This window comes from Meriones unguiculatus, chromosome 20 (assembly GCF_030254825.1).
Source record: "Meriones unguiculatus strain TT.TT164.6M chromosome 20, Bangor_MerUng_6.1, whole genome shotgun sequence".
NCBI classification, from domain to species: Eukaryota; Metazoa; Chordata; class Mammalia; order Rodentia; family Muridae; genus Meriones; species Meriones unguiculatus.
This window is the reverse complement of record NC_083367.1, coordinates 54,313,500-54,328,516: the sequence shown is the minus strand read 5'-3', so window position 1 is coordinate 54,328,516 and position 15,017 is coordinate 54,313,500. Positions and strand designations below refer to the sequence as shown.

The window sequence follows — 15,017 nt, the reverse complement described above, 5'->3', positions numbered from 1 at the left end:
TCAAAAAGTAGCATGCCTGAACTGTTCTAAAATGCTTACATTGGTCTTGTGACAATCCAATGAGTTTAATGATATTCAAGGTGAATTAAAGATCTACAGGCATTTGAAAATTGCTAAGCAGCTGTGCAGAAAGAACAGAAATTCTGCTCTTTCTATGGGAAATAATGAATAATGACATTTTTGACCCAATACTTTTTCAGGCTCAGGCTCATTCTGAGGATAAGTTCTTTGGCACTCCCAAAGCCAGATGGAAAGGTGGGTGGCAGAATGGATTGATACAACATCTTTGAGTTGGGGAACTCCAGGTATTTGGAGCCCCACAGCCAGGAATAGACAATGCTATCCACGAATTTTCTGGGCTACAATGCCTAAATGAGAAACCCTTCATAGAGAGTCTAGGAAATTTAAACTTGATACTACAGACTTCAGAGCATTCACTCGTCGGCAAAGTACTGATTACCACTAATGGGCTTGCTACCATGCCAATAAACAGAGGCAAATAAAGGCAGTAGCTATCTTCAGAAGCTTGTTTTACTTGGCTCACAGTTTTGAAACCTAAAAGTTTAAACAACATTGTATTTGATACAGTGGTGTCAGTGCTGGATCAAATCACTTTCAATTGGATCATGAGATGGCATGTGGCTTTCTCTAGGAGCATATGAGAGAGTGAGAGACCATCAAGACAGAAATGTGGAGACAGGGGTCAATGATGAACTCTCTGTCTCTCTATGTATCTCTCTGTCTGTCTCTCTTCCTCTCTCCATCTCTCTCTATTTATCTATCTCTGTCTCTCTCCTTCCCTCCATCTTTCTCTGTCTCTCTCTTTTTCTCTCTCTATTTTTGTCTTACTCCTTCCCTCCCTCTGTCTCTGTCTGTCTCTTTGAGATATAGGAATATAGGTGTTGCATGCATGGATTCACGAATTCCTCTAGAGGTCAGAGGTCAACATCAAGTGTCAGGTGTCTTCCTCAATTACCCTCTACTTTAGTTTTAGAGACAAGGTCTCTCAATGGTTTGGCTGACCACCAAGCCTCAGGAATCCTTCTCTCTCAGCCTTCCTTGTGCTGAGATTACAGGCATGTGTCACCATGAGTGTTGGAGAGCTGAACTCAGGTCCTCATGCTTACATAACCAGACTTTAACCTACCGAGCCATTTCCTCACCCTCATAAGTTGTGTTTTTTACAGTACCTTTTTCTTGAAGAAATTGGTTAGGGTTCCCTGAGAACTGTTTATCTCTTCCAAGGTCAGGACCTTCAATTACCTAATTACTTTGTACTAAGCTCTGCTTCTTAAAAGTCCACACTGCCACCCAGCATGGCCATGATGAGAAACCAGCTTCCTCTGAACGCCCTCAAACCATATCCAAACCACAGCAGAAAACCTCTCTAAAAATGATGTGTGAGTCACAAGGATACAAATGATGAAGTAAGCAATCACCTGAGGTCGTTGTGGAGAGTAGAAAGCACGCCAGGGAAAAGCAATTGAAAACAACTTGGCATTGTTAAAGGACATGAAAGAAGTGAAGGAGAGTGCAGCACGTGAGCAGATGATGAGAGCAAGGCAAGCTGAGGGTGAGAGGCAGGACCCAACAGAGTCCTGCAGGGCTTTCAAGGTCATTTGGAAAAAAAAAAATGTCTTTCCTGAAATTATGAAGAACAGCCACCTAGGATTTAAATAGGAAAATGAGTCACTTAGTGTTACAGAATTGATATAATCTACGCTGCGTTTTCTTCTTTCCTGCCTGTCTTTGAAGCTTCCATTTCAGTGCAGGAATGTGAAGATCTGTTTAGGAAACATCTCGGGAAACTCCAGAAAGATATGTTTTGTCAGTGTCTGTTGTCGTTCTCTGATTTGTTTTGTTTTGTCTTGTTTCAGTGTGCGGGATGAAACACAAGGTTCTTGCACAAGCTAATCAGCCATCCTACCCCCAACTCATAGCTTCCAGACAAACAGGTCAATTTCAAAAGAATAATGAAAGCAGAAACTTGCTACAAAATTAGTGGGGAAAAAAATTAAATGTTAGTGCACTAGAATGTAGAATGTTTTCCCTGCTTGTTAGAATTTTTTGGCACAAGAACAGAATCCTTTGGAGTGGATAAACATTCAACTAGCCACAGAAACCATTTTTGTGGGTGGTGAGTGAGTAACTTTGGTTTTCTTTTCTTTTCTGACAGCGAGAAGACATGAACATTGGTGCTGTCCAAGCTGCTAGTGCAAAGATAAACAATCAGGAGACGAAGAAGGGAAGCCTGGAATCCGCTGGCTCTGAAGGGAAGCTGGCTCCGTGGACAGGTGGTGTCAGCTGGGGTAGCCAGTGGAAGCGGGTAACTGGAGGTCTGTCTGGTACAGACAGAAGAGGCTGAGTAGCAGGTGTGGGAAACTAAAATACTGATTTTTAGATGGCAGGGGTTAGAGCAAATTCCAGCTGATGAGAAGTGAGAGCATCCAAGAGGTGAGGGCGTCCAAGCTAAGCAGCTGCATTTTCAGATCTGAAGAGGCAGTCTACCACCAAGTTCTCTAGGGCTACCCACTGTTACGTTTCACACAAGGGACAAGAGGCTGCGGTACCTCTTGTCAAAGCAGACCTGGCTTCCAGGTTCTTCCAGCATCCCTCAGTCCCCTACCTGTTACAAGGTATGGTTGGCGAATCCCGCCCTCTACCCTGAGCTCTGCAGACCAGCATGTGGGCTCTCCTTCCCCCAAAGGCTCTTCCTTAGATAATCCAGATATTTGCCTTACCCACACCTCCTTTTGCTCTTTTTGTGCCCTTTGCCTCCTGGCTGAGGTACTGGGTTCCATTCTTTCCCTTCCCCTCCCCTTTTCCCACTTGGTTCAGGGTCATGATCACTCTGGACTCTCCCAGATGTGTCTGCCCCCAGCTAGGCTCTCACACACATATATAATCAACCTTCTCCTCCACCATACCTAGGAGCCATCATGTCCTTTTCTTTCCTTTTTATCTCTTTTACCCACGAGCATGAGAACAACGTGAAAAGCCTAAGATGGCATCTGAGGCCACACGTGTAAGGCCTGTGGGAAAAAGTCATTTTCATATACGTATTAGACTGTGAGACTGTAACAATATTTATGTATTCAATTATATGTATATGTATGTATGCCTGTGTGTATGCATGTGTACCGACTGCATGTAATGCCCATCAAGGTCAGCGGAGGTACCAGATCCCCTGAAAGTAGAGTTGCAGGCAGTTGTGAGCCCCGATAGATCCTAGAAACCAAACTTAGGCCATCTTGAAGAGCAGAGAGCACTCTTAACCACTGAGCCATCTCTGCAGCCCATCTCTCCAAGGATTTTGAGTCTTAGTTTTATTATACCTCAAATGAGGGATATGAAGAGTTTCCACTGCAGTTCAGGCTGCAAGGTTCCTTTCCAAGGGAATAATTGACTCTGCTGGAGACCTACAGAATTTCAGAATTTAATACCTGCAAACTGACTAGGCTTTGTGAAGCCTTCTAGGAAGGGCTTCATCATCGTAATTAATGTATCTATAAAGGGTTTTTTTTCTGAGTATAAAGATAAGACAGTCCCGGTGAATAAATGTGTAGAGACCACAGAATTCATTAAAAATATTTCCTTTAACCCCACTGTGTGTGTGTGTGTGTGTGTGTGTGTGTGTGTGTGTGTGTGTGTCTACAGAAAGGACAGTTTAGGGTTTCTGTGGTAGATACTGGAAGCTTCTCTAAGTGCAAACAAAATATGTGCAATTCTGTGGTGAAATTGAAGATAGAAACAAAAGTTGCGGTCCATGTCTTTTCTGCCAACTCTAAGTCTTTATGTACTTCACATACACAGTGAACATTGGTCATTGAGACTGGAAAGCTTAATATTATTCCATATTGCTTTTGATTTCCAGAGACTAAGACATTATAGATGATACTTAATATTTAAAATAGTGAAAATGTACAAGGCCTAAAAACATGTAAGATACTACTTAATTTTTGGAACTGGGAAATTTAATGCAATTGTTCCACGTCCAGATTAATAGTAGTTCTTCTGTTGCACCTATTAGAGTAAAGAAGAGCCAGGACATTTGTTCAAACATGTTCATAGAAGCTTTATTCGTAATAGCCAGAACCTAGAAACAATCCAGATGTCCCTCATTTGAGGAATGGATACAGAAACTGTGGTACATTTACCCAATGGAATACTACTTAGCAATTAAAAACGAGGAAATTATGAAATGTGCTGGCAAATGGTAGTATCTATGAAAGATCATCCCGAGTGAGGTATCCTAGAAGCAGAAAGACATGCACGATATGTATACTCACTTATAAGTGGATACTAGACCTATAAGATAGGATAAACATACTAAAATCTGTACAACTAAAGAAGATAAACAAGAAGGAGGACCCAGGGTAAGATGATCAATCCTCACTTAGAAAGACAAATGGGATGGACATTGGAGGAAGGAGAAAACAGAAAACAGGACAGGAGCCTACAACAGAGGGCCTCTGAAAGACCTAGCAAATGTACACTACCTTGCAGTGTATGTATCAAAGCAAATGCTGAGACTCACAGCCAAACCTTGGGCAGAGTGCAGGGAATCATATGAAAGAAGGAGGAGTTAGTAAGACCTGGAGAGGACAGGAGCTCTACAAGGATAGCAACAGAAACAAAATATCTGGGCACAGGGGTCTTTTCTGAGACTGATTCTCCAATCAAGAACTACTCATAGATATAACCCAGAACCCCTGCTCAGATGTAGCCCATGGCAGCTCAGAATCCAAGTGGGTTGCCCTAGTAAGGGGAATAGGGACTGTCTCTGACATGAACTCATGGCCTGGCTCTTTGACCTCCTCCCCCACCCCCCAGGGAGGAGCAGCCTTGCCAGGCCACAGAGGAGGAGATTGCAGCCAGTCCTGATGGATAAGCTAGGGTTAGATGGAAGCGGAGGAGGACCTCCCTTATCAGTGGACTTAGAGAGGGCCATGGGAGGAGATGAGGGAGGGAGGGTGAAATTGGGAGGAAATGAGGTAGGGGTTACAGCTTGGATACAAAGCGAATAAAAAAAAAAAAGAAGAAGAAGAAGAAGAGCCAATAGAGGAAACTATGATGAAATCCAGAAGACACTGAAAGGAAATTGAAGTAAATAACAAATAATGTCAGTGAGAACCTAGGGTTAACCATATTCAATATTCTAAGAAACAATTCTTTAACTTTGGTTAATGCTGCAAAATTGATAAAATTCACAATTAAAATAAAACTCATAACTTATCAATTGTTTCAACTTTAACCTTGTAAGTGTGAGCGTGTCGAATAAAGTAAAATGGGTAAAAATTAACTGAATAATTTTTAAAGAGGGACATTATATAGAGACTTAGTATCAACTATGTCTAGAAAGAGAACCAAAAGAGGAAATTTACTGTCATTGCCTCAGTGGATGTATAGTTCTATGTTATCAGAAAAAATATGATCCACATTTAAATTTTATACATTATTCTCTCTTCATTACTAAGATATTAATATCCTTCATCAAAAATCGCACCAGACATTTTCTTTCCCTACTTTGATGAAGTCCTAAACCCAGAGGACATGGAAAATTTTCTCTGAATAAAACCTCCTAACTCAGATTGAAAGAAGTGGAGTGACCTTCATTTTATTTCATGTTAACAGTGCTGGGTAGTGGGATTTATGGCTAAGGAAATTGGCTTGTTCTTTGAGGCAGTACCTCACCATCACTGGAATAAAGCTAACACCAGCATGCTGTCAGGGCTACCTGACTTCAGCTGTTTATTTCACAGGTAATTAGTAGAAATCGCTTATATTCTGCTAAAAGGGTCATTCCAAGAAGAAATAGGAAACATCAGACAAAGAAAATATGAGTTGATCTTGTCAGCAGCAAGGATTTCTCTGCAGGAGATCTCACTGTGGCCTTCATTATCACAACAACCAATAGGTGTTGCTATAGAAACCATACTGTTAACAAGCTAATGGAACAAGGCAGAGGCAAATAAATGATGAAACTGGGAGGAGGTGAGCGGGGAGACTGTAAGGTTTGGTTCCTGTAAATGAGCCTCTGGCTTTTAAATCTTACCTAGTCTCTATTATTTTTTGCTTTGTTTTGTTTTGGTTTTTTTTGTTTCTTTGATTGTTTGCTTTTTGTTTGTTTGTTTGTTTGTTTAAATTACTACTGCATGAATATCAGGCAACTATTAATAAGATCAACATAATAATTAAAATTCCCAATAGGAATCTGTATAATTGAAAAATGAAATTAAAGGCAAGGATAAACTCATACTTTAAAATTTAGGACCTTAAACTTTAAAATTATTTGAGTAACTAATGAGGTATCTGTTAGCCCTCATGGACACAAATACTATATATTCATTAACCTCCATAAGTCAAATGTACTTGAGAAGTTGAGAAGTAATAAAAAATAAAATATATCATTTCAGCCTACCCAATGATTAGGTATGCAGGAAAAAACTAGTTCAAAAATATTTTAAAAGACATATTAAAATGTCATAAAACAAAACTCCAAGAAACCTCAACTGAAAGGTATATTAATTTGACTTTTTCCTTATTAACATTCAGGTAAGACAAAAGAGAGAAAATTATATCCAAGATATATAAAGTACAAAGTATATTTATTAGTCAAGTTCTCTGAGATTGTCACATATAAATCTTTTCCCATTTTCTTCAATTATTGCCTTCTATTCCAAGCCTGGAGCACTCTTTGTGAAATTAGTATCTCAATAAGAGATTTCTGTGCGTCTAGGTAAAAGAAATGTTAGCATTTATTGTTAGAACTACTAAGAGGAGAAAAGGAAAGAGTTGTATACCCTGCGTTCTTTAGCGGCAATTGTCCTACGAACACAAACAAGGCTGAATCCATGCCCAGTGTCCACACTGTAATGAATCATGCTCTAGGCCCTTTGTTTCCCAGTAGTAGATCTCCCCTCATTTCAAGAAGTCTGTGGAGTGGTGGTCACGTGTGATGACCAATGGTCCCCCTGTTACAGCGAAAAGGTAGTTTGTCTTCTTATTTTCTGTTTTTCTTGATGCCGCTGTTTTTCTGCTCACGGCGACAATTAGCCTTTCCCGTGGCCCCTGTTCAAGGTCTCAGATAAAGTGAGTGGAAGACTCACTTACACCTCAGCTCCACACTTGCTGGCATTTAATAAATACCGAAATAAATGACTCATTGTTTATTCACACAATTATTTTGGCAGCCGTGCCACAGAGAAACCCTACTTGTGCCTAAAGCCACACAAACTTCTTCGTTTTTCAGGCTTTATATCTAAGTTCCAATTAGATAGTAACCCTCATAGAAAGGAGAGGGAACATCAAGGAGGTGGAAAGAACAGAAGGAGATGACGTTATTCATTTCGTGTGGAAAAAAAGTTATTTGGGCATGTACCAATCTCAGCCCTCCATAAAAAACTTAAAAGCTTGACAGAAAGCAGTATTTAAAGTCAGGTGACTCTATTTACTTAGGCAGTTTGCTTTTATTTGTGGCTCCTTGGTACCACTGATATTTGGCACTTTGGTTGGTTGTAGATACTTCAGTTTGAAACATTAAACATCTCCTTTGAAGAGTTGTCCTAATAATAAAGAGCCAGCCTATCCACTCTGTGTTCAAATCTCTCTTTCACTTAAAGGAAGATAGCTAAACCTTTTAAATAACATTACAGTCCTGCTTCTTCCCATATAATCAAAATTTCAAAGACTTTAATGACTGAGGCCAAGAATATTATTCCCTCCCGAACACTGTTTCTACAAGACAGGAAAATCAAGTCACTTCATGATTTCAGTGATTCTGAGAACGCTTGGATAGAGTTCCAAGTAAAGAACTGCAAAAGGCAAGTGTGTTTCTGAGAACAGATTTCTTTTTTGAATGCACCAGTTTTGACACCAGGAACCTAACATAAATGTTTTCCACAGGAAGGCTGTCTCAGGACTGTCAAGCAGTCCAGTTCCATGAAAGGATGGTTTTCCAGATTGAGAGTTTTAGTAGCAAACAACCTATGAGTATTCCAAGGGACAATAGATAAGTTAATTATAGTCATACAATGACATGCTGTAGTAAAGTTAAAATGACACAGAAGGTCGACATATAACAACATGCAAGTGCAAGTAACGTGGAATATTGAATGCACAACACAAATTTTAAAAGTTTTTTTTTCAAATATATCGCAAGAAAATACTTATTATTTTAAAAAAACATCTGCAGCATGTGTGGCAAGAGTATAAATCCAAAACAAGAGATGCCAAATGTTTTAGTGACTGTTCTTTTGCTGTGAGGAGACCCTGTTACTAAGGCAACTCATAAAAGAATGCATAATTTCTTTCTCAGCCCATTTGTCTTTTGTATACACAAGGACTACTGATTTTTTTTTTTTTGAGTTAATTTTGTATCCAGACACTTTGCTGAAGGTGTTTATCAGCTGTATGAGTTCCCTGGTACAATAGGAAAAAGACAGAATCTTCAACAAATGGTACTGATCTAACTGGATGTCTACATGTAGAAAAATGCAAATAGATACATACTTATTACCCTGCACAAAACTAAAGTCCAACTGGATCAAATACCTCAAAATTAAATCAGACACATTAAATCTGTTAGAAGAAAAGGTGGGGAAGAGCCTTGAACCCATTGGCACAGGAGACAACTTCCTGAATAGAACACCAACAGCCCAGGCTCTAAGATCAACAATCAATAAATGAAACCTCATGAAACTGAAAAGCCTTTGTAAAGCAAAGGACACTGTCATCAGACCAAAACAACAGCCTACAGACTGGGAAAGGATCTTCACCAACCCTTGTATCTGACAGAGGGCTAATATCCAGTACATATGAAGAACTCAAGAAGTTAAACAGCAACAAATCAAGTAATCCAATTTAAAAATGGGGTACAGAGCTAAACAGAGAATTCTCAGTAGAGGTATATCAAATGGTAGAGAAACACTTAAAGAAATGCTCAACATCCTTAGCCATCAGGGAAATGAAAATCAAAACGACCCTGATATTTCACCTTACACCCATCAGAATGGCTAAAATCAAAAACTCAAGTGAAAACACATGGTGGAGAGGATGTGGAGAAAGGGGAACCCTCCTCCATTGCTGGTGGGAATGTAAACTGGTACAACCACTTTGGAAATCAATCTGGTACTTTCTCAGAAAACTAGGAATAACACTTCCTCAAGATCCACCTATACCACTCCTGGGCATATATCCAAAATATGCTCAAGTATTCAACAAGGACATTTGCTTAACCATGTTTGTAGCAACTTTATTCATAATAGCCAGAATCTGGAAACAACCCAGATGTCCCTCAGTTGAGGATACAGAAATTGTGGTACATTTACACAATGGAATACTGTTCAGCAATTAAAAACAAGGAAATCATGAAATTTTCAGGCAAATGGTGGGAACTAGAAAAGATCATCCTGAGTGAGGTATCCCAGAAGCAGAAAAACACACATGGTATATACTCACTTATAAGTGGATATTAGACATATAACATAGGATAATTATACTAAAATATGTACACTTAAAGAAGCTAAGCAAGAAGGAGGGCCATGGGCAAGATGCTCAATCCTCATTTAAAAAGGCAAATGGGATAGACACCGGAAAAGGGTAAAAACAAGGGACAAGACAGGACCCTACCAACAGAGGGCCTCTGAAAGACTCTACACAGCAGAGTATTAAAGCAGATGCTGGAACTCAAAGTCAAACTTTGGGCAGAGTGCAGGAAATCTTATGAAAGAAGGGAAGATAGAAAGACCTGGTGGGGACTGGAGTTCCATAAGGAGAGCAACAGAACCAAAATATCTGGGCGTAGGGGTGTTTTCTGAGACTAATACTCCAACCAAGGCCCATTCATGGAGATAACCTAGAACCCCTGCACAGATGTAGCCCACGGCAACTCAGTGTCCAAATGGGTTCCCTAGTAATTGAAACAAGGGCTGTCTCTTTGATCACCTCACCCTGGGGTGGGGGCAGCCTTACTAGGCCACAGAGGAAGACAATGCAGCCAGTCCTGATAGGCTAGGGTCAGATGAAAGGGGAGGAGGACCTCCCCTATCTGTGGACTGGGGAAGGAGCAAGGAAGGAGAAGAGGGGGAAAGGGAGACTGGGAGGGGCTAAGGGAAGGGGCTATAGCTGGGATACAAAGTGAATAAATTTTAATAAATAACAAATTTTAAAAAGAAAAGAAAAACAAGAATGCATAATTTGGGAGCTTGTTTACAGTTTCTGAGGGTGAGTCCAGGACCATCATAGAAGGAACCATGGTAGCAGGCAGGTAGACACAGCACTGAAGCGGTAGATGAGAGCTTACATCTTATCCACAAGAGGAGGCAGAGGGAGAGATAGGGTAAAGGTAGAAAGAGAAAGAAGAGACAGGGAGACAAAAAGAGGGGGAGGGGAGAGAGAGACAGAGAGACATGGGGATTTGAAACCCCAAAGTCCAGCCACAGTGACACACTTCCCCCAACAAGGACATACTTCCTAATCCTTCCTAAAATAATCCACCCACTGGAAACCAAGCATTAAATATAGGAGCGTTTGTGGGCTATTCTCATTCAAATTACCACAGCGAGCAACAGAGTGAAGTGTACTTTGGTGAGGAAAGAGAAAGATGAGACCAGGATGGATTTCAAGTGGATCTCTCAATTAGTAAGAGTTGGTCTCTACTGTGTCTGAAGAATATACCATATTGATAAGCCGTACGCCATGACTGTGGTATTATTGCTTTACAGTTTGTATCTTAATTATTCCACAACTTATTTAAATTCTTGGGTCTGTTTTTAAAAATTTATTAAGAAGACACATTTTGGATTCTGTATCTCTTAAAATATCTTTGCTTCTCTCATGTACTGTCCTCATTAGCATGTCACGCATAGTTGTGCATTGTACAGTGGAGTGAAGATTGAAGACAGCCCCTAGCCTTCAGGCTCTCACAAAGAGCCAGGTTATGATGGGGCTCTATTGTTAGAGCAAGAAGCTCTCAATTTTCCCACAAAGGTGTCAGCCACTGTGTTCATCTGCCCCAGGTCAAACGCTGTCTGGAAGTTACTCATGGCCTCAACTGTCTCCTTTTCTTTTCTTTTCTTTTCTTTTCTTTTCTTTTCTTTTCTTTTCTTTTCTTTTCTTTTCTTTTCAGAATCTCCTTAGGAAACAACTGACCCTTCTATCTTTGGATGATTTTTGTTCAGTCTTCTCTACTCTTTTGATTCCCTAGTAGAAAACCCCAGATACAGATATTGGCTTTTGCTTTGGAAGGCAAGAACTAGAAATCAAATTATAAGGGGAACTAAGTCCCAAGCTCTCATATGTAACATTCTACCTCATTTTGCTTTTAGAAATGAACTATACTCATTAAATCACAGTCAAGCTCTAACAGAGTTACAAATATATATATATATATATATATTAGCCGCCAGTCCCAAGGCAGGAAAGTCTAAACTAGCACAGATCACAAGAATTCCACTTCTCAGTTCCTCTGCATCTTTATCAGCATCATTCCTGCTCATCTTAATGCCATCCCCATTCCCATCCCACAGTGCACATGTTGGGAGATACCCTGAAGTCACCATGTGACTTTGTGACTTACGTGCTCAAAGGTCAATGGAACAAAAGGAAAAAGCTTTCTTCTCTCACTTCTAACTTGAAACGCTTCAGAAAAGAACTTTTGCTTTGGCTCAAATGACCCAATCACACAGGAGACAGTCAGTTTTTTTTTTTAAGGATATGGCTCCTAGTAGATGAACTGTGCTCCAGTGGATGGCCTCACTCCTGAAGCACATACTCAGCACAAATTGGAGTGGAAGGATTATTAAATTTAAAAAAAAACAGATATGAATTTGGGGAGGTAGGAGTTAGAAATGAATGGATATGAGAGAAGTTGGAGTGAGTGTGATCAAAATACGTTTTATGAAATTCTCTAAAAATAATAAAATATTTAATTTAAAGAGAGAATACTTATGGGAAATTTTAAACAACATATATATCTGAGTAAAACAGAGGAAAGAAAGAAAAGAGTCTTAAAGCTTGGGAGCCAGATAAGTATGCTAAGAAATCCCTGTGAGCTGAGGAACCAGCCAAATTTGCTCTACTACACAAACTGTTTCCTTGTAGCAGACAATGTACCTTGTAAAAACTTTAAAAGGGGATCCTAGAAAGAACATGGGACGTATGAGGGAAGCTCATGAGTAATTGTCAGTACATTCATTTGTTGGCATCAGGGAGAAAGGCAATGTTTATTTAGAACAGCTTTTAAGGATGAATAATTAAGAAGTTAAAAAAAATGAATGAATTCTCCTACATACAGATTGAAGGTAGAGTGTAAGCAGGTTGCTGTGAGACCTGTTATTATTATTATTATTATTATTATTATTATTATTATTATTATTATTATTATTTTGATTTAACCCACTTTGACTTCCTGGTGACATACATACAACCTATATTCCCCTAACCTTTGGAACACTAACATCCATGTCTAGGGAGAAATATTCTTAAAATAGATACTGGGACCAATCTCTAGGAAAGGAACTCTCTTGAGTCTTCTTACTAGAACACTTGAAGAAGGATCAAACTGCTTTTGAAAAATCTGCAATGTCAGTAGGCACATGGACACAATAACACAAGAATTATGGCTGCAATATACAAAATACAGATTCCTTAGACACGCTCTAGTTTACGAAGGTCTGCATGCACAGTAAGTGCAGTTTAGTCTGCTTTCTTTTCATTGTTTTCTCTTAAGCTATCCTTGCACTTTAGCTACAAGAAAATATTATTAAAAAATCACAATAATTGACTTTGGGTTCTGGTTTGGACTGGTACTATGCTTCCATGAGAGTGTGTTCGCTTGAAGAAAAAAAATGGAAAAAAAAAACAATCTCAAGTTTCTTTCAACTTTTTATTTAACAATTCTATATTGTATAGAACCAAAGTGAATGGCTGATATCAGAAGTTTCATTCTTAAGAGACATTGGCATCAGTATAAAGTGACAGATTTTGTTTAGCCTTTACAGGATGCCTATGAAAGCTTAGCAGATAAATGTTGGGTAGGAAAGCTAGGACAAAAGAGACCTGAACTATTAATTTGAAAAAATATATATATTTCCCCTGAGAACAAAGGATACGTTTCTCAGAAATGCAGAAATGCTTTTTAACAGATCTGAAGTAATTTTTCTTTTATTTTTACTTTTAAGTCAATTATACAAAGTCACAGTTTCTAGGGTTGGGAGAGAAGTGATCAGAACCATAAGGACTATGGCTCAGTTTGCCTCAGGAGGTATGGTAGGGAAGGCCTCACTGGGACAGCTAGAAGGACACAGACTGTCCCTCCATTAGGAAGGTGATTCTGTGGGAGCCTGAGAGCTGCCATGTAGTGCTCTGTGGCATGCGGTTTTCCCTCAGTCGGGTAGCCTCACACTAGCTAGTGACTGGCTGTCAGCTCCGCTGCTTTGAAGTTGCTTTCTGCAAAGATGATGGCTGCCTGCATTGGCTGCTTATCTTTTTTAATCCAAACCTGGTCATCTCTGCCTACTGCTGAGCCACTTGTTTGGTTTCTCCGAGTTCTGTATGCCCTTCCTCTCAAATAGATGTTCAATGATACCTCATCTAGGACAGCTATAAAATACTGACAGTCACCTGTCTGGAGACCAGTTCTCTCTAGCTGGTTAGTTTCCTAGAACGAAAGTGATCCACCTGTATTTGAGAATCTGTGTGGTGATCAATGGAAACATCATGTAGCACCATAGGCTTCATATCCTAGCATGCGAAGGTGCAAGGAACCTAGTAACAATCTGGAAGAGAATATGTGATGTGAAAGTTTTGAAAATCTTTGCTCCCAGTAAGGATGCTGCCAGATGTGGCTCATCCTGTCATTGAGAGGTGCAGTCAAAATAATTGGGTTCATGAGATAACAAAGTGAGTTCTTCCTCTACAAAAAATTCCTATATACTACACATGTAGCTCTGGGCCAGTATCCACATATACTGCCATCACTCATCACCCCTTCAATGGCTTTAGGGTCAAGTAGAACTTGCAGATGGACACAGATACTTTACTGCTGTGTTTCATCTGTTGCTCCCACCCTACCTAACTGTCCCCAGGCCTTCATATGTGTTCCCAAGTCCAGAATCATCTTTGAACGTGACATGGAAAGCCAGAACTATGGCTTCCTTTATCTATGTCATCTTTTAGGTAGGGTGAAGAAGACATTAAACAATAAACAGGTAAAAAAAATTATAATATACCAAATGATATGAAGATGCATAAACATGGAGAGAAAAATCATGTTTCCAGGAAGTAATAAATTTGAAAATAGTGATCACAGACCTGAATTTACTGTGAAACTAATAAAGTTGAAATCTCATGAGCCTATTCTCTTTTACAAACCCTTTTCCAAATGCGTTTGTAAAGTTTGCAAACTTATGTGGTTTGTTGTTTATTTTAAATGTGAAACACTTCACAAATTTCTGTGCCATTCTTGCATGGGGATCATGGTGATTTTCTCTGCATTGTTCCAATTTTATTATATGTGCTGTCAAAGCAATAGGCTGTTGTAACTGAAATCAGTAACATTGCTGTCGTTTTCTCTCTTGACTCTCCTTCCATCAATTGGTTTGTGTGGCTGGCACTAAATAGGTGTTAGGCATGCTTAGTTTGCAGTAAGAGGCAGTTTAGTTAGAAGATTTTTTGCTTTGGGTTTGGTGATACCTGTTACTGAAACCCACTGTCACTTTTGTTTCTAGTATGGCAATGAAGTTTGCACAAACCAGCAAACACTGGAGCTGCATGGTGGGTATGTCCAAACCCTACAGCATTTGATTTTCTGAGATGTTCTCACATAGCCCAGAATATCCTCGAACTCTTCATGTTTCTGAGGAAGCCTTGAGTAAATTTTTTTTTCTCACATAAAATGTCCAGATTATGGTTTTTCCTTTCAGTTTCTCTCCACATCCCCTCTCCTCTGGATCTACTCCTTTTCTGTCTCTCATTAGAATTCAAACAGGTTTCTACAGGGTAACAATAAAATAAGA

At 39.5% G+C, this 15,017-nt stretch overlaps 1 non-coding gene across 1 annotated transcript; it reads right to left on the bottom strand.

The window, feature by feature from the left end:
• Window positions 1-14,427: 14,427 nt before the first annotated feature.
• On the bottom strand, window positions 14,428-14,530 carry LOC132649640 (U6 spliceosomal RNA). Its single transcript, XR_009588122.1, has one exon. It is a non-coding gene; the product is annotated as a U6 spliceosomal RNA (small nuclear RNA).
• Between the last annotated feature and the right edge of the window lie 487 nt (window positions 14,531-15,017).